Below are 20,991 nucleotides of genomic sequence, written 5' to 3'. Positions count from 1 at the left end.
TACGAGCGCACCCTATGATAAATACATTGATCATGATACCATAGTTACTGGATACCTGACTAACAAAGATGTTATGCTCCAATGCTCTTAACCACTAGAGCACAACCACTATCAACAAAGACAGACAGACAGACAGACAGACAGAACTAAGGAACCCCTCTAAATAACCAAAATAGTGAGATGTGACATGCATCTCGGAGGCTCTCATCATCCTCCTTTCTTGTGTTGGTGTCTCCTGTTTCTCATATTTGTCAAAAAAATTAAAAATTAAAAAACGACAGATGAAAGGGAGAGAAAAAATCCCCCCCTAAAATTTTTACCACAGGCAAAAGTTGAAAATGTATAATATTTCAGGAAGTCTTATCCATATGCTTTGAATTTGACATGGGATGATCCACAGATCCTCTGTGTTTTCTCTCCAGCTTACTCTGCCTGGCTAAGTCCTCAAACCAATTATCAATGTGTTTATTATTACGATTATCCTCATTTTGTTCTACAATTACAACCACAGGTTGTTCTTGGAAACATGTCAAAGATTGAAGCCAACATAAATGTATTTACATAAAATTCAAATTATACGCCGTGTACCTTCAATGCTTGGTGAACACCTGGGAAGTCTGTTGTACTTTTTGATGTGCAAAACACATATGGATACGATTTAATCAAGATGTGGTATCAAATGTCTTCATTACTCATTACCTAAGGGATTATTCAAGGTCAAAGGTCGACTAAGCTGTTTAAACTCACTCTGAAGCTCGTACTAAAAACAGTATTCCATTATTGTGTAGTCACCCACTGGGCACAGATGTCAATTCAACATCTATTCCACATTGGTTCTACTTAATTTAATTGAAATGATGTGGAAACAACATTGATTCAACCAGTGTGTGCTCACTTGGGCAGTTCCTGAGTTTAGTGTCAATTTTAATTTTGTGTTGTCTGAAGTATGATGAGCTGTCAGGGAGATAGATGCATGGTTAAATGTAATACGGAAAGATTTTACATTCTTAAAATGTAAACAATGAAGGAAAGCAAACAAACAAATCCACAGTATGAATAGTCAATAGCTCATTTGTGTGTGACAAAACCCATTTAAGAAATTAGAGTGCTTACTTTTTGGGGCTTATTGCATAATTATTTAGGATAACAAAGGGAAAATGCTGTAATTTTCAAGCTGTGTGGTCCAAAGTATTGCCTGTTTTCTTTCTGTCTCTTTATTTACACTGTCCAATTTCCCACACAAAAACAATCAAAACAAACTGAATTTGCTACGGCATGGAAAAGAGGATAAGAGTTTTTCCTCCCCTATAACGTGGATTACATTGTGTTTGGATTCAGGGTCTGCCGTTTCAAAATTATCTGGTCCATAATCTATATCTTCAGTGTCTTACATTGCTGAACTGGAAAACCAGACAATGCATACATTGGTATGTACTTCCTACCTTGGGTTAAAATGCATTATTCTACATTAACCAATCAAATCAATATTAACTGATGATATCAATAAATAAACTGTATCCTCTAAAAATCTCTACAACCAGTTTTATGTGAATAAGTTGGCTATTTTCTCATAGACTAAAATGTTTAAATTAATAAATTGTTAAAACATGTTCAAACCTGCTGTATGTATCTCCATCTAACGGACTGACTAAAATTGTTTCCCATTGACTTGTTTTGGAACGGCTTACAGTACACGTCAGGTAAATATTAGCTTCAGTCTGTTTGGAGCACAGGCCAACTCTCCAAGACAATTCCTTTGACCTTCCCCTGTCTCCGTGGATACCGATGTTACATGTCAATCAATATCGCTACGGGTACAAGCAAGACTATAAAATAAGAGGGAATAAAAACAAACCAAAAACAACGGATCTCATTATCTTTGCTGTGCTCCTTGGGTTTAGACAAGCGAAGCTACTAATTCACCCAAAGAAGATGGAAAAACAAGAACACATAAAAACAGCGGCAGCCATCTTATCACCCTTTAATGTTTAATGAGAGAGATGTAAGCTTTGGACAATGCAACTACTGTAATCAATAGATCCAGGGGGCCTCATCCGTATAGAGCACCTGGCAACCAGATAACAGTAGCGTTGTGGAACATAAAGAAAGGAAGGCTAAAGATCATTCATTTTAGTATCAGGGTGAGTGGCAACATACTGAGGTGTAAATGGTTGATTAATGTCTTGGCAGGTACACATTGTCTTGGCACTAAGACTATGAGAACCAACATGAGAGGATGTTTAACATGTTTTATATTTGGTTAACTGAGGCTGTTCTGCTGTGCTTTAGGGGTATTAGGCCACCACATATTTCAGAGCCATTTTATGTTCTGTAGCAGAGATACTCAACTCTTACCTTACGAGATCCGGAGCCTGATGGTTTTCTGTTCTACCTGATAATTAATCGTGCACACCTGGTGTCACAGGTCTAAATCAGTCCCTGACTAGAGGGGAACAATGAATGCAGAAAGAATGCAGTGGACCTGGCTTTGAGGTCCAGAGTTGAGTTTGAGGGCTCTAGAGGATCTACAGTAGTGGCACTTGTGACATTTCAATTAGCTAGTTCTGACCCACTGAACCTGTGGGCCGACTTGGAACACCAGAGAAAAAGTAATGTGTAAAGGAGTTCCTACTCACCGCAAGCCTGTGTTAGCCCACTGAGCTATGGGAGTCTTCAGGTCTCAGGCATCGTTACTCATCACATAATGGTTCCCCAAACCATCTCTGTTATATACAGGTTACATACAGGTGTATGTATGATGGAGTATGTTTACACCACTAGGGCCTTCAACTAATAGTAATGAATACATTGTATCTGTATCCTAACAGTTTTATTGTGGTTTGTTTAAATGCGATCGCTGCATGGCATGTAACAGCAGCATAACAACACGTCTGAGGCTATATGGAACACACAAAGGGGTTGCGGTAACACCTTGCCAACACTCACATCTGAACACTACTCTGTGCATTAAATTGGTTGTGTTCCCAGGGGTGTGAGATTGTGGGGTAGAGTGGTTCATCGGGTGTTAAGCATAAACATAACTGGTACCGTCGGTCTGTCATGGTACAATGGGAAGCATGAGATAACGAGCAGCATCAGGTCCGGTTCTTGGGTTTTTTGTCAAATTCGGACAAATCAAATCAAACTTTATTTGTCACATGTGCCGACCTTACCGTGCAATGCTTACTTACAAGCCCTTAACCAACAGTGCAGTTCAAGAAGAGTTAAGAAAATATTTACCAAATAAACTAAAGTAAAAAATAATAACACAATAAAATAACAGTAACGGGCCTATATACAGGGGGTACCGGTACAGAGTCAATGTGCAGGTTAGTCGAGGTAATTTGTACATGTAGGTAGGATGAAGTGACTATGCATAGATATTAAACAGCGAGTAGCAGCAATGTACAAAACAAATGGAGGGTGGGGGGGGGTCAATGTAGATAGTCCGGTGGCCATTTGATTAATTGTTCAGCAGTCTTACGGCTTGGGGGTTGAAAGCCCCAATTTTTGGGGGTTTCCTCTGATACCGCCTATTATATAGGTCCTGGATGGCAGGGAGATTGGCCCCAGTGATGTACTGGGCCATACGCACTACCCTCTGTAGCGCCTTACGGTCAGATCCCGAGGAGTTTCCATACCAGGCGGTGAAGCAACCGGTGAGAATGCTCTCGATGGTGCAGCTGTAGAACTTCTTGAGGATCTGGGGACCCATGCCAAATCTTTTCCGTCTCCTGAGGGGGAAAAGGTGTTGTCGTGCCCTCTTCATGACTGTCTTGGTGTGTTTGGGCAATAATAGTTTATTGATATGGACACCAAGGAACTTGAAACTCTCGGCCCACTCCACTACAGCGCCGTCGATGTTAATGGGGGCCTGTTTGGCCCTCCTTTTCCTGTAGTCCACGATCAGCTCCTTTGTCTTGTTCACATTGAGGGAGAGGTTGTTGTCCTGACACCACACTGCCAGGTCTCGGACCTCCCTATACGCTGTCTCATCGTTGTCATCAGCAAACTTAATGATGGTGTTGGAGTCGTGTTTGGCCACGCAGTCGTGGGTGAACAGGGAATACAGTAGGGGACTAAGTACACACCCCTGAGGGGCCCCAGTGTTGAGGATCATTGTTGTAAGTCAACCCTTACCACCTGGGGGCGGCCCGTCAGGACGTCCAGGATACAGTTTCAGGGAGGTGTTTAGTCCCAGGGTCCTTAGCTGAGTGATGAGCTTCGTGGGCATTATGGTGTTGAACGCTGAGCAGTAGTCAACGAACAGCATTCTCACATAGATGTTCCTTTTGTCCAGGTGGGAAAGGGCAGTGTGGAGTGCAATTGAGATTGCTTCATCTGTGGATCTGTTTGGGCGGTATTAGAATTGGAGTGGGTCTAGTGTATCCGGGAGGATGATGTTCATGTGAGCCATGAGCAGCCTTTCAAAGCACTTCGGGGCTACCGACGTGAGTGCTACGGGGTGGTAATCATTTTGGCAGGTTACCTTTGCTTCCTTCGGCACAGGGACTATGGTGGTCTGCTTGAAACATGTAGGTATTACAGACTCGGTCAGGGAGAGGTTGAAAATGTCAGTGAAGACACATGCCAGTTGGTCGGCACATGCTTTGAGTACACGTCCTGGTAATCCGTCTGGCCCCGCGGCTTGGTGAATGTTAACCTGTTTATAGGTCTTGCTCACATTGGCCAGAGCGTTATCACACAGTCATCCAGAACAGCTGGTGCTCTCGTGCATGCTTCAGAGCTGCTTGCCTCGAAGCGAGCATAAAAGGCATTTAGCTTGTCTGGGCATCTCACGTCTGGGTTTCCTTTTGTAGTCCGTAATAGTTTTCAAGTCCTGCCACATCCGACGAGCATCAGAGCCGGTGTAGTAGGATTCAATCTTAATCCTGTATTGACGCTTTGCTTGTTTGATGGTTCGTCTGAAGGCATAGCGGAATTTCTTATAAGCTTCCGGATTAGTGTCCCGCTCCTTGAATGCGGCAGTTCTAGCCTTTAGCTTGATGCGGATGTTGCCTGTAATCCATGGCTTCTGGTTGGGATACGGTCACTGTGGGGACGACGTCGTCGATGCACTTCTTGATGAAGCCAATGACTGAGGTGGTATACTCCTCAATGCCATTGGATGAATCCCGGAACATAATCCAGTCTCTGCTAGCAAAACAGTCCTGTAGCATAGCATCTGCGTCATCTGACCACTTCCGTATTGAGCGTGTCACTGGTACTTCCTGCTTTAGTTTTTGCTTGTAAGCAGGAATCAGGAGGATACAATTATGGTCAGATTTGCCAAATGGAGGGCGGGGGAGAGCTTTGTATGCATCTCTGTGTGTGGAGTAAAGGTGGTCTAGAGTCATTTTTTCCTCTGGTTTCACATGTGACATGCTAGCAGAAATGAGGTAAAACGGATTTAAGATTGCCTGCATTAAAGTCCCCGGCCATTAGGAGTGCCGCTTCTGGGTGAGCATTTTCTTGTTTGATTATGGCCTTATAGAGTTGGTTGAGTGCGGTCTTAGTGCCAGCATCTGTCTCTGGTGGTAAATAGATGGCTACGAATAATATAGAGGAGAACTCTTTTGGTAGATAGTGTGGTCTACAGTTTATCATAAGGTACTCTACCTCAAACAAGTAATACCTTGAGACTTCTTAAATATTAGATATCGCGCACCAGCTGTTATTGACAAATAGACACACACCCCCACCCCTCGTCTTACCAGATGTAACATCTCTGTTCTGAATGTGCATGGAAAATCCTGCCAGCTCTATATTATCCGTGTCGTCGTTCAGCCACGTCTCGGTGAAACAAGATATTACAGTTTTTAATGTCCCGTTAGTAGGATAATCTTGATCATAGGTCATACATTTTTTAATCATGATTTCACAGGTGTTAGCATCTTTTGAATTTTGGAAGAGGAGGGGACATTTGTGACCAAACGGTTTGATTCGGTCTTATGTAGAAAAATTTGAAATTGTGTTTTTTACATTGGATAAAAGTAGAGACTCAGAGCTAGAAAATGATATATCATACACTACACTTGAGGAACAATGGGAAAGTAATTCTGCTTTGAAAGTTGATAAACTTCTAACCTCACTGTTGAGAAAATGGCCCTTGAACGTTTTGGTACCTACTGTAAAGCTCTTCTTTGTCTAAACCCATTAAGAATCATGCACACCAGTTTATGCTTTAGCCCGACCCATCTCTTTAAGGATTCACATGTAAGGCTATGTACTAAACAACCAAAGATTTCATGACTAAAGGCTGGTTTATACATTTATATTTAAATGTTCATACATTTAATCTGGAATGCCAGAGTGTGGTCTGGGCGTTCGTAAACTCAGAGCGTTTCCCTGTCGGAGCTTTCAGAGCGCACATTGATCCAAGTGTTCTTACCTAACAACAGCAGTCAAGCACCCAAGTTAACTGGCTAACGTTGGCTAGCTTGCTAGCGACTTCCAGACACAAATGAGAGAACAGCTCACTCTAACCATTTTACTCGCCTTAGCAGAGCTGGTTAGGCTGTTTCTATGTTATCCAGAGTGTTGGTGACTGCAACTGTGCTGCTGGCAACAATTTAATTGTGCTTTTTTGCCAACGTTTACTGACACCGGCCATATTCAACGGGTGTTGAGCGTTCGTAAATTTGTCAGTTATTCTGCGCTTTGGCACACTCAGACGAGAGTGCTCTGAAATCGGAGAAGATAGCCAGAGCGAATTTACCAGCTATGTCTATCGACAGTTGTCACAGTGACATAATAAACATTCTATTGAAATAGTTACTTGCATAGTGGAGTCTTTTGTTTAGACATGTAGCTAGCTAGCTAAACAATGAACCATAATCCCAACTCATAACGTTACTATCCTGCATGAATCTGCAGGTAGCTAACCAACCAGGTTCAATGCTAGCTAGGTAACATTAGGCTATAACTAGCAATGCAAATGGCTCTGAGAAACGAATAATATTACTACACAGATCATACATGTAATGTTAGCTAGCTAGCCAGCCAACTAACATTTTAGTACACTTTAACTTGAAATTAAAATGACTTTGACAAATTTCAGAATTTCTGACAATGTAATATCTGAAAATGTAGCTAGCTAGACTCTCTTACCCGTAAACATGGATTGATCTGTCACGGATGCCATGGTTGCCCTTAGTTTGATGATGTAATCTGGAGACAGGTGTTTCTACAACAGCCTTCTTTCTGTGTGTTCTCTTATCGATTCCGTCTGCATATTTGCATATTTGCAATCAAATGCCAGAATTTTCTTCATCTCCTTAGCTATCATACTCTATTTCCACTGATTTCAAAACTCGGTCCTCCAGAAAGTGGAGAGCAACACTTATGCAGTTCTACTGTGTGATGTCTTTTCAAAAAGACGCGTTAGAAAGGATTACCTACACATACTGACCAGCTCATGTTATAGACAGGATTACCTACACATACTGACCAGCTCATGTTATAGACAGGATTACCTACACATACTGACCAGCTCATGTTATAGACAGGATTACCTACACATACTGACCAGCTCATGTTATAGACAGGATTACCTACACATACTGACCAGCTCATGTTATAGACAGGATTACCTACACATACTGACCAGCTCATGTTATAGACAGGATTACCTACACATACTGACCAGCTCATGTTATAGACAGGATTACCTACACATACTGACCAGCTCATGTTATAGACAGGATTACCTACACATACTGACCAGCTCATGTTATAGACAGGATTACCTACACATACTGACCAGCTCATGTTATAGACAGAAGCGTGCTACACGGCAGACCAATCCGAACTCATCTCTCGGCATGTCCAGCCCACTCATTATCTCAGCCAATGGCTAGCGGGAAGGTTGCTGGCTTTTTCTGTGGCTCAACCAACTAGGCTCGTAATTTAACACTTATTTACAGATGGCATACAAGTTTGTTATTAAGGCCATGAAAGTTCACATGCTCCCGGAAGGCATTTCTGCTTCCTGTGAAGTACTGATGTGCGACATACGTCTAGTTTCCTGAAACGAGTCACATTTTGGCCCCCAGACTTGCTGTAACTTGTAAAGAGAGAGGGCAGAGCTCTTCGTTCTGGTTCCAATCCTCATTTTAACTTAACACGTATGGACACAGAACTTAATCAAGCATCTGACCAATTACGCAAGACTTTAGTTCTGGGTTAACCAAGATTAATCAGGTGTTCATTTCTATGATACTTTCTTGTGTGACCTTTTTTCTGCCTGTTGAGATGCAGTGTGGGAATTCCATTGGAAAACTCCCTTCCAGAGAACCTATTAAATGTGTAGAAGAGTTTAGCTGTTTATTATTTAACTACCGACTGGTAATGATTTTGTAATGAGATTCTTAGAGGTGCACTATTAAGTCAAAGTTGTTTTAAGAAGCAGACTAAAACAAATGTATGTGAATACTGTACATTTTGTTTTGATAAAATAGTTAGATGAGAATAGATTCCAAAGACTCATGCAAATTTAAGAGAGGCAGGATGGCTGAAGTCCTTTATGTTGCTATTCCAACGCCTGACAACATTGGAGTAAACAAATACAAAACAAATTGCAGTTTGTCTTGGAAGATATCCGCTCGACAATTGGCAAATGACACGTCTTGGAATCAAGCTTAGAGAAGAGACAGCATTCCATTCAACACATTTAAAAGACCCACAATAAAACGGTTTGAAAACGGTTTGGATAGAGATGAAAATAGTGACGGAATTACAAAACCTAACGCTTCTCTCATTTGCTTTTGTTTGCTTTTGTGTTATATCAGTATGATACAATGTTTTCAATTTATCAGGCCTCAGAGGTTTTTCCACTTCAACTGCGCTCACATTTAGCTGTGTTTTCAGCCATAAATGGCATGGAGCAAATTCCATTGAAGTTTTAAAACTTAGAATAAAGCAATTAAAGCCGCTTGAAGAATGAAGATGAATCCACATGTGAGGATGAAGTGGACGAAGTCTTCCTGGGACTCCCTGTGGGAATATAATAGCCTGTTTCCAGATCTGTTTGAGATGTCTTGCCAACATGGCCAGATGGAACAAACTGATTTGGGATCTGACTAGGAATATATTACACCCTTGCACAAATACTCAGCCGTGCACAAAAATATAGCCTGGTATCCTTTGTCTTAGCACCTTGTCAGCACCTTAGCACATTGTTTCCAGCTTTCACATATACATTTTATTACAGATGAGGAAGTCACTTGAAAGTATTAGATCCAGGGGTGTAGGGGAGGGTAAACGCACGCAAACACCATTTACGCACTTTTTTAAAATTTTGCATAAGTGTTTACCCACCTATTGTGGGAAAATGCATCGAAAGTATAGGGAGCATTACTTTATTTATCAGTGCTAACCCATCCATTTTTCTTACCACTATAGCACTGATGAGATCATTGCATATAACATAGTCCATATCGGCCTGCTAGCCAATAACAGCTTGCACAGTATGACCACAATCAGATTACCCCCATGTTGTATACCTAGCATGGTACATAGTCTGCTGAGGTACGGCCTTAATGTCTCACACCTATCATATTATTTTGGGTTGTAAGGAAAGTGTGAGAGAGGAGAGGTAGAACAGGAGAAAGACAGAAAGAGAGGCGAGGATTAATTAGTTGAATTCTAGAGAGCAATGAGGATAATAAAAGATGCAGCATGATGCAGTATACAGCATGGGGGTAATCTGATTGGCCAGGTCCCCTCTCTCCACTGGGATTCTCTGCCTCAAACCCTATTACATGGGCTGAGTCACTCGCTTACTGGTGCTCTTCAATGCCGTCCCTAGGAGGGGTGCGTCACTTGAGTGGGTTGAGTCACTGACGTGATCTTCCTGTCCGGGTTGTCGCCCCCCCTTGGGTTCGTGCCGTGGGGGAGATCTTCGTGGGCTATACTTGGCCTTGTCTCAGGATAGTAAGTTGGTGGTTGAAGGTATCCCTCTAGTGGTGTGGGGGCTGTGCTTTTGCAAAGTGGGTGGGGTTATATCCTTCCTGTTTGGCCCTGTCCGGGGGTATCGTCGGACAGTGTCTCCCGACCCCTCCTGTCTCAGCTTCCAGTATTTATGCTGCAATAGTTTATGTGTCGGGGGGCTAGGGTCAGTCTGTTATATCTGGAGTATTCTCATGTCTTATACAATGTCCTGTGTGAATTTAAGTATATTCTCTCTCTCTCCCTCTCTCTCTCTCTCTCTCTCTCTCTCTCTCTCTAACCACTGTGATTATTATTATTTGACCCTGCTGGTCATATTTGAACATCTTGGCCATGTTCTGTTATACTCTCCACCCGGCACAGCTAGTAGAGGACTGGCCACCCTTCATAGCTTGGTGCCTCTCTAAGTTTCTTCCTAGGTTTTGGCCTTTCTAGGGAGTTTTTCCTAGAGCTTCTTAAGACTGTTTCTGAGGAAAGCAAGCAGCTCTGTTGTTTTCAGTGGTTTATTTTTTTCCAGTGTTTTCTCTTGATAAACCACATATGTTGTTGTTAGGGAAGAAGTATGAACACGATCCATTAAAATGTGTCTTTCACTACACTAACTCATTTGTGAATACATGTCAAAGTAAATATTTCCAAAACAAGAATAGCTGCAGGCACAAAACCTCTCTCTCTCTCTGTCGTTCATTCACCCTCTCTCTCTCTCCCTGTTGTTCACCCTCTCTCTCTCTATTGCTCTCTCTCTCTATTGCTCTCTCTCTCTATTGCTCTCTCTGTTGCTCTCTCTATTGCTCTCTCTCACTCTCCCTGGTCTCATGTGAGACAAAACAATGAAAATGGAACAGACTACTTCTATTTTTTCCTACACACAGATGGCACACTGCATGCTAGCATGGATCCATCTACCAATGGGATTTTGTGTTCTAATCTTAATTTCATATAATTCAAATTCATATTTCATAAAGTCATACTCTCTCAGAAAACAATACTATCCCACCCTGGCAGAGCGTGACCTAACTAGAGAAGTTCTTCTCTCTTTTCACCTGAGCTATCAATCAAATGTATTTATAAAGCCCTTCTTACATCATCAGATGTACAGAAACCCAGCCTAAAACCCCAAACAGCAAGCAATGCAGGTGTAGAAGCACGGTGGCTAGATATAAGAAGTTAAGAAACAACTAGTTGTTATTTGTGCAAATTCTTATTACCTAGCCGGAACAACAACAAAATATGTATTCCCATTTCTCCCCAAAGACCAAAAACTGAGAACACCCTTTATGCAAGAAACGCTTCCTGACAAGATAAAGCATATTGAGAGCCATTTCTTCTTCATTAGACCACAGCTAAATATTCTCCCGACCGTCATGTTAATACAAAAATCCATTTGAAATCACATTGGAACCCAAATAAGAGTGGGAGAAAAGAAAGATAAAGAAAGAAAAGCAAACCGGAAACATTTGCCACTCATACTGCACTCGTGGTAACCTTTTGTCACGTGGGCTTCAGTCTTCATCTGACCTTTTAAGGAGCTCTTCTGTTTAGCTGAGACAGAGCCCAAGCAAAGAGAGAACATGAAGTATTGACCAATTCCATATCGGGACGAGTCACAAGATGGCGGGTATGCCCGAATGGTTGTTAGACTTGGAGATGGCTTCAGGGGAACCCATAGAGGTCGGTAAGAAGGCGGGCAGGAAAAAAAGGAAGAAAGTGGAACATATTAAGAGTAAATATGGAGTGCTGCAGAAGGAAATGACGAGAGTGAGGAAGAATTAGGTAAAATGGCGCAGGAAGAAATGGCAGCAGTTTTACGGGGGCCGAACCAATTGTGCTATTACGTGTATTTTTCACGTTATTTGTAACTTATTTTGTACATAATGTTTCTGCAACACTATCTTACGGCAAAAAAAGAGCTTCTGGATATCAGGACAGCGATTACTCAACTCGGATTAGACTAAGATTTTTTCTTCAACAAGCAGGACGCACGGGATATACTGCTAACACCTGACAAGGCCAACATCCCTGTTATTGGCAAGAGAAAGAGACGCAGGTACAGAGGACACAGAGCGGGGTGCCCCGTAAGGATCCACAGAAGGTGAGTGGGAAAGCTACCATTACCATCAATATTACTCGCCAATGTACAATCATTGGACAATAAATTAGACGAGGTACGATCACGAATATCGTACCAACGGGACATCAAAAACTGTAACATCTTATGTTTCACGAAATCGTGGCTGAATGATGACATGGATATTCAGCTAGCAGGATATACGCTGCACCGGCAAGATAGAACAGCACACTCTGGTAAGACGAGGGGGGGGGGGGGGGGGGGTCTGTGCTATTTGTAAACAGCAGCTGGTGCACGAAATGAAGCAAAGTATCTTATGATAAACTGTAGACCACACTATTTGCCAAGAGAGTTTTCAGCCATACTTTTCGTGGCTGTTTATTGACCACCAGAGACGGATGCTGACACTAAGACCGCACTCAGTCAGCTGTATAAGGAAATAAGCAAACAGGAAACTGCTCACCCAGAGGCAGAGCTCCTAGTGGCCGGAGACTTTAATGCAGGGAAACTTAAATCAGTTTTACCTAATCTCGATCAACATCTTAAATGCGCAACCAAAGGGAAAACAATTCTAGATCACCTGTACTCCACACACAGAGACGCGTACAAAGTTCTCCCTCGCCCTCCATTTGGTAAATCTGACCACAAATCTATCTTCCTGATTCCAGCTTACTAGCAAAAATTAAAGCAGGAAGCACCAGTGACTCAGTCTACAAAAAAGTGGTCAGATGAAGCAGAAGCTAAACTCCAGGACTGTTTTGCTATCACAGACTGGAACATGTTCCGTGATTCTTTCGATTGCATTGAGGAGTACACCACATCAGTCACTGGCTTTATCAATAAGTGCATCAAGGACGTCGTCCCCACAGTGACTGTACGTACATACCCAAACCAGAAGCCATGGATTACTGGCAACATTCACACTGAGCTAAAGGGGTAGACCTGCCGCTTTCAAGGTGCATGGAAGCTTATAAGAAATCCTGCTATGCCCTCCGACAAACCATCAAATACGCAAAGTGCCAATACAGGGCTAAGATTGAATCGTCCTACACCGGCTCTGACGCTCGTCTTACGTGGCAGGGCTTGCAAACTATTATAGACTACAAAGGGAAGCACAGCCGTGAGCTGTGACACGAGACTACCAGACGAGCTAAATCATTTATGCTCGCTTCGAGGCAAGCAACACTGAGGCATGCATGAGAGCATCAGCTGTTCCGGACGACTGTGTGATCACGCTCTCCGTAGCCGACGTGAGTAAGACCTCTAAACAGGTCAACATTCACAAGGCCGCGGGGCCAGACGGATTACCAGGACGTGTGCTCTGGGCATGTGCTGACCAACTGGCAAGAGTCTTCACTGACATTTTCAACATGTCCCTGATTGAGTCTGTAATACCAACATGTTTCAAGCAGACCACCATAGTCCCTGTGCCCAAGAACACTAAGGCAACTTGCCTAAATGACTACAGTCCCGTAGCACTCACGTCTGTAGCCATGAAGTGCTTTGAAAGGCTGGTAATGGCTCACATCAACACCATTATCCCAGAAAAACTAGACCCACTCCAATTTGCATACCGGCCAAACAGATCCACAGATGATGCAATCTCTATTTGCACTCCACACTGCCCTTTCCCACTTGGACAAAAGGAACACTTACGTGAGAATGCTATTCATTGACTACAGCTCAGCGTTCAACACCATAGTACAATCAAAGCTCATCACTAAGCTAAGGATCCTGGGACTAAACACCTCCCTCTGCAACTGGATTCTGGACTTCCTGACGGGCCGCCCCCCGAGTGGTGAGGGTAGGTAGCCACACATCTGCCATGCTGATCCTCAACACTGGAGCCCCTCAGGGGTGCATGCTCAGTCCCCTCCTGTACTCCCTGTTCACCCATGACTGCGTGGCCAGGCACGACTCCACACCACCATTAAGTTTGCAGATGACACAACAGTGGTAGGCCTGATCACCGACAACGATGAGACAGCCTATAGGGACGAGGTCAGAGACCTGGCCAGGTGGTGCCAGAATAACAACCTGTCCCTCAACGTAACCAAGAATAAGGAGATGATTGTGGACTACAAGAAAAGGAGGACCGAGCACGCCCCCATTCTCATCGACAGGGCTGTAGTGGAGCAGGTTGTCCACATCACCAACAAACTAGAATGGTCGAAACACACCAAGACAGCCGTGAAGAGGGCATGACAAAGCCTATTCCCCCTTAGGAAACTAAAAAGATTTGGCACGGGTCCTCAGATCTTCAGCTGCAACATTGAGAGCATCCTGACTGGTAGCATCACTGCCTGGTACGGCAACTGCTCGGCCTCCAACCGCACGGCACTACAGAGGGTAGTACGTACGGCCCAGTACATCACTGGGGCTAAGCTGCCTGCCATCCAGGACCTCTACACCAGGCGGCCCTAAAAATTACTCTCAAGCCATAAGACTCCTGTAAGACTCCAGTTGGCCGGCCAGATAGGTCAAGTCGGATGGCCAAATAGTACCAGTCGGATGGCCAGATAGTATCAGTCGGTCGGCCAGATAGGACCAGTCAGATGGCACATAGTATCAGTCGGCCGGCCAGATAGGACCAGTCGATGGCCAAATAGTACCAGTCGGATGGCCAGATAGTATCAGTCGGCCGGCCAGATAGGACCAGTCGGATGGCCAAATAGTATCAGTCGGTCGGCCAGATAGGTAAGTCGGATGGCCAGATAGTATCAGTCGGCCGGCCAGATAGGGAAAGTCGGATGGCCAGATAGGGAAAGTCGGATGGCCAGATAGTATCAGTTGGCCGGCCAGATAATATCAGTCGGCCGGCCAGATAATATCAGTCGGCCGGCCAGATAGGACCAGTCTGTCGGCCAGATAGGACCAGTCAGCCGGCCAGGTGGGATCAGATTCAACTTCCTGTGTATAGTGAACCACAAAGTCCAGCATTCAGCGAATGCAGACACCACCCTGCTAGGTAGATGGGGCATGCCCACAAACATGACATTGTTTACGTCGAACAGCCAACTCACAGTAATCTCACATCTTCTGTAGGCAATTTATTTTTCGCATTTGTTTTTCATCAATGTTTGTCATCATGCACGTGTAGTGTTCTGTCTGACTGTGCTAATTGAAAACAAGCGCGTTCTACCTACCAGAGATTTACCCAGATGCAGCCAGTGGTTTGCGGCTATCAAAAATGATGCTTTCGGTACCTTTTGTCTGTTGTTTCAAGGACTTTGTCAGCATCTTCATTAAACTGGAGCCACTCTTTCTCCTGTTTGGCTAGAGGCCACTTACCTCATGGAAATACAAGGGAATAACAACAGCTGTGGACTTTCCTAATCTCTCTCTGACTCGGGCTCCTTTGTAAAAATCACATTAGTATGAATAAAGTTCAATGAATGTTCATTGAGCGTCCGTTCGTTATGCACTTCCTGACCTTGTTAACTAGCATGCAAATACGCAATAATGAATAATTAATGATGTCCGCACAGCATGGACCCCCCCCATCTCCATCATGTTCTTCCATGATTTGCATTCATGATTTCCCTCTCTAGTGGAGGAGAAGACCGAGAACATCACAGAAAACCTGAGTTCAAATAGTATTTGTTTTCTTTCAGATACCTTGAGAGTTTGATTAAGCCTGCCTGGAGTGCCAGACAGGTGGGGTTTGCACTTTCGGGTCTATTCAATTGGTTCCGTTGCGCCAGACAAGCTCAATCAAGCGCAGATAAAGTATTTGAAAGAAAACAGATACTGCTTGAACCCAGATCTACATCACACAAATAAATCTCTCTTGCAAGTATGCAAGGGGAAGTTGGTCCATTTATCCAATAATCTATACACACATCAGTGAAAAATGAATCTGTAGAAGCCAGAACATCCAGACCATCCCAATACCTCATTGATTTTATTGGTAGGGAAAGTTTTGTGAAAAATACTTGAGATATTACATGAAAACCGAAAAAGTCATCTGCGCCTAGAAAGCCCAAAGTGTCAGTAAAGTGTTTCAGTCCGGGTTTTGACAGTATTGGAAAGATTGTTCTATAATTTGTATTTATTTAATTGAAATCTTAATTTGTTCAGATGCCTCTCTATTTCTGATTTGAAAATGGGAGAAGATATACCAAGTAAGAATAGTGTCACGCTGGTATAAAGGATTTTGGAGACAAGCGCAGGAATACACAATAGGAGTTTTTAATACACCCAAAACAAACACGTATACAAAAACATTTGGCCGTACCCAAACAAAGAGCGAGGGTAAACCTCGTTGAACGACACGATACCCGTAATACACAATATATATAGCACACAGCATAACAGCTGCACCAACACATAGGTACTCACACCACCAACGGACATGGGAACAATAACCAACAAAGACAGAGGGAACAGAGGGCACATATATAACATACTAATCAGGGGAAATGGGAACCAGGTGTGTGTAATCAGACAAGACCGTCTGGGGTTGATGATAATGAATCCCGTTCAGTGAAGCCTCGAAGCCGGTGACGTAAACTTCCGGAACTGGTGAACAGAATGAGGAGCAGTACCGGGGGGATCCGTGACAAATAAGATAGAAAGAGTCATTAGCACAATGCTAATCATGGACATTTCATGGTTAGAATACTCTACATATAATGTTTAATGTGAATCAATAACAAATATGACATGTTAATCACTGCCATCTGCTTGATGTAAATCAATCTTTCTTGTGAGATATTAAACTGTGTGCTTTTTTTGACATCGCAGATGAGATATTTATTATAAGTATTCATTAATACCATACGCAGTCGAGAAGTTTGATGTGCATCTAGATGTGAGTGAAACCTGCTTTTTCAGGTCCGTTGTTGAGTCTTGACAATGAGAGAATCAAAATGTTTTCTTCTTCTTCTCAATCTTCTCACCTCATTTTCACAGCTTCGCCGAGACCTCTGTCTAATCCCAAAGGGAGGTGGAAACTGCCACTCTTCCTCCCAACCCGGGGACATTTTGGAGAAAAATATAGGAAGATGAAACAGAGAGATAGCGATGGTTGAAGATGTGGCCGGCCTCAGGAATGACTAAATACGTGCCGGATTTGACAGTCGTCTGCTGGGCGATCATTGGGATTCTGTCACACACCGTTTTCATCAGAAACTAAATGACACACAGTGGAGCAATAAGTACTAGGCAGTCCTTTATAGTCTCCCCACTGTCAGTCAGCCCTACTGTATACTATGTACTGTCTTGTAAGTCTAACTTTCTGCTATCTTTTTGTGAATTTCACATTATTTACCAAAAATATCTGCCAATTCTCTTACAGCAATACAAATATTTTAGATATTCAGTTGGCTGGTTCATAAAGCTTGAATTCGAACCTGTTACATCAGACAGTATTTGAATGTTCCTCTTAACCTATTTGGTACATAGTACTTAAACATTGTTAGGCCATCCTGAAGCTTTGGTGCTTGGCCTCTGATTACTCTATGACTACTTGAAATATTTGCCCACGAGCAATTGAGAGTTCTTGCCGGTCTGGGCTTGTGAAGTTGTTTGCTGGTGCCCAGGGACAAAGCTAAACATCGGTCTGGAGCTGGCCCTTAATGACTGTGACTAGGAGCTTAATCATCCTGATGCTAATTGCATTTGCACCTCTTTCATGTAGTGAGAAAACCCTAGTGTCTTCCCCCTCCCTCCCAGCCTTCAGCTCCTGATCCGAGAGCGAGAGAGAGAGCACCACTAGACGAAAATCAGAGCATCTATCACCACGAGTCAGTGGAGGCTAATCTACAGGAGTTTGGAAAAACCATAACAAAACAAAACCATTTATGGGTCTTATACCCCAAACACAGCAGTGTTCAGTGCTTAGCTGTAAATGGCTAAGCTACGTACACACCCAGCGTCACTGGAGAGTGCTCCGCTCTGCTTCTTTGCTCATCGTCTGTCACTCAGGCCACAGAAGTCCAGGAGTCGGGATATTTTGGCGGTGTGGAGAAAATTGAGAAACAGCATCATTCCTCCTGCCCAGTAGTCTGTATCTGACTCATTGTGAACACCCCCCCCCCTCCCCCCAAAAAAGAGAGATGCGAAGCTCCCTGGGGAAAAAGGTCTCGGCAGAGCGCTGGCGGCTGCAGGTCGGAACAAAGCAGCTGACCTTTGACCTCTGTCACTCGCCCACAATAACGAGGTTGTCTACTGTCTCCTACAATCCTGCAGGCGAGGGCAGACTTCAACTTAATCTACCACTCCCCCCAAACCCCCATCCCACCCTGCCTTACAGCAGAATAGCTGACAACTCCGTTTTGATGACCAAATGAGACCCAATGCCCCTCCCATCCCCTCTTACCTCTCCACACTCTGCTCATTCTCAAGGTGACATTCCATCAGACAACTTATGCAGTGTGACCCCAGCCTTTTTCTAGACACAGCTTTTGTCTGTTAATTGGAAGACATAAAAGGAAAATGATTGAAATAAAATGATTTTTCTTTTTTCTTTTCATAGGTCAAGGTGAATCCAGGAATGTGACACTAGTGAGGTGATATCTGTCAGAGCTGCTTACAGCTTCATAATGCAGGGATTTTAATCCATACATTTAATAGTAGACAATATTACTGTCATTGATATAACATTCAATCAAACACAAAACGGACATAGACGGTGTATAACCAACTGATGGCTTGAAAAGCATGGATTGATGTTCAACTGACAAGAAGGCCATAGTGGTCCGATCACCGGTAGCCACAACAGTATATCAAGTATAACATGACTAAGCCCTAGAGCCTAGCGACGGCACTGTAAACTGGCTTACACAGATGGTTGCCCTGCCTGCCTGTCTGGTACATTCCTTCTACTGAATGTATTGTGACTAATCTGCTTATACAGTTGAGTTGCAGCCAGCAGCGGAGCAGTGTCCATACCAGAGCAATGCAGTGATGCCAGACTTACAGTATGCAACTCAGGTAGCTATAGGACGCTCAGGTGCATTGACGATACTGGATCGTCAGAATCAGCTTTCACTCTACACAAAGTTGAAACGTGCTGTATTTGCTCACACGTTAACTCTCACACACACACAAACGCACACGCACACATGCGCACGCACACGCACACACACACATGCAACCATTGGTCTAGAAGTCCTTATGACTTTCTACAAAACATACACACTGGAAAGCATTCAAATCCTCTCTCTCCCTCCTACGTCAATCATTTCACTGAGACATTCCAAAGATTTCTTCTGTCTCTACCAAATTCAAAACAGTGGGGTCAAACAATCTTGATTATAGACATGTATCTTCATATATTTTATAATCTCACAGACAGGATGAAGTCCTGGATATTAAAATGTAAAAAAAAATGAAATCATACGTATGTCAAATTGATTAATCATCACTCGGAGCCATTTCAATGAGGTGGGAATAAACCAGGGTAAACCTGATGCCAATGTTAATGGATGTAAAGCGAGTAGCACTAATTCCTTGTGAAGACATAACGGATTAAGCCTTAATTGAAGCTGATGTATGCATGGCTTCAGAAAGCATGTGGTCGCCCCTTGCCCTTCCATTCACAGTCTATGATCTCCGGTGAGGAGAAATGGAAGTGAAAAGATGTGACTCTGAGGCAGGTTTGTCTACGTTGTTGACATGGCCAACGCTTCTTTTCTCGTCCAATTACGAGATGACGACGGCAAAGTCAATATTGCAGAGTGCATCTCCTGTGGCTCTATGAGGCAGACTTATGGCTCCTGGTGATTTTAATTGGCTTTAAGACCTAGCATTTTGTTTTCTGACCCGCGGTGCTCAGCATGCATCCAGTTATCATGTTAATGGTTTGGCCTAAAATTCTACCAATAAATGTGGGTCCTTAGCGGGGGTTGTACAATATCATGTTAGTCATCCTGTCTGTTCAAATACTTCAGCTGCGCTAGACTGAGCTTCTCTGGCATGTCTGGCGCAAAGGAAACAATGGAACAGTCCCAAATATGCAAACTCCATCCCCCACCCATTTGGCACTCCAGGCAAGTTCAATCAAATTCTAAAATAAAAAATTATACTATTTGCACCCAGGTACAGTAGATAATGATATATACTGCAGTCTTGCTAAACATTTTAGAAATCCTTGTCAAGAACAACACATGAGATTTAACCCTCTATACAGGGTATTTAACCCTGCATAGTGTGAATTTAACCATATATATGCTGTGTATTTAACCCTCTATACTGTGTATTTAATCCTCTATACTGTGTATTTAACGCTCTACACTGTGTATTTAAACCACTATAGTGTGTATTTAACCCTTTATGCTGTGTATTTAAAACTCCATACTGTGTATTTAACCGTTTATACTGTGTATTTAACCCTCTATGCTTTGTATTTAACCCTTTGTACTGTGTATGTAACTCTCTATGCTGTGTATTTAACCCTTTATGCTGTATATTTAACCCTCTATGCTGTATATTTAACCCTCTATGCTGTGTATTTAACCCTCTATGCTGTGTATTTAACCCTCTATGCTGTGTATTTAACCCTTTGTACGGTGTATGTAACCCTCTATGCTGTGTATTTAACACTTTATGCTGTGTATTTAACCCTCTATGCTGTGTATTTAACACTTTATGCTGTGTATTTAACCCTCTATGCTGTGTATTTAACCCTCTATGCTGTGTATTTAACCCTCCATGGTCAATTTGTGGATGTTTGTTGTTTATTCCTTGATGGATCAGAAAAACCATTAGAAGCAGGCCAGCTGGACAGCCCACAGACTGAAAATACACATGACCACACAGCCTCCCTCTCCCTTAATTGCTCGGTGAAGCCAAGCTCTCACATATCAGGAGTAACAACAAAACCAAGAACAATTTCATGCCTGAGGGATTTGGAATACATTAGGACTAGAGAATGAACATCTCCAGTACAAAGATATCAGGCCAAATACAAAGAGGCTAAAATACTGAGGAATTAATATGCCATAATCCTTTTTCTCTCCCAGGGGAATAGT

The sequence above is a fragment of the Salvelinus namaycush genome, chromosome 33 (assembly GCF_016432855.1).
Source record: "Salvelinus namaycush isolate Seneca chromosome 33, SaNama_1.0, whole genome shotgun sequence".
NCBI lineage: Eukaryota > Metazoa > Chordata > Actinopteri > Salmoniformes > Salmonidae > Salvelinus > Salvelinus namaycush.
This window is presented reverse-complemented; position numbering follows the sequence as displayed.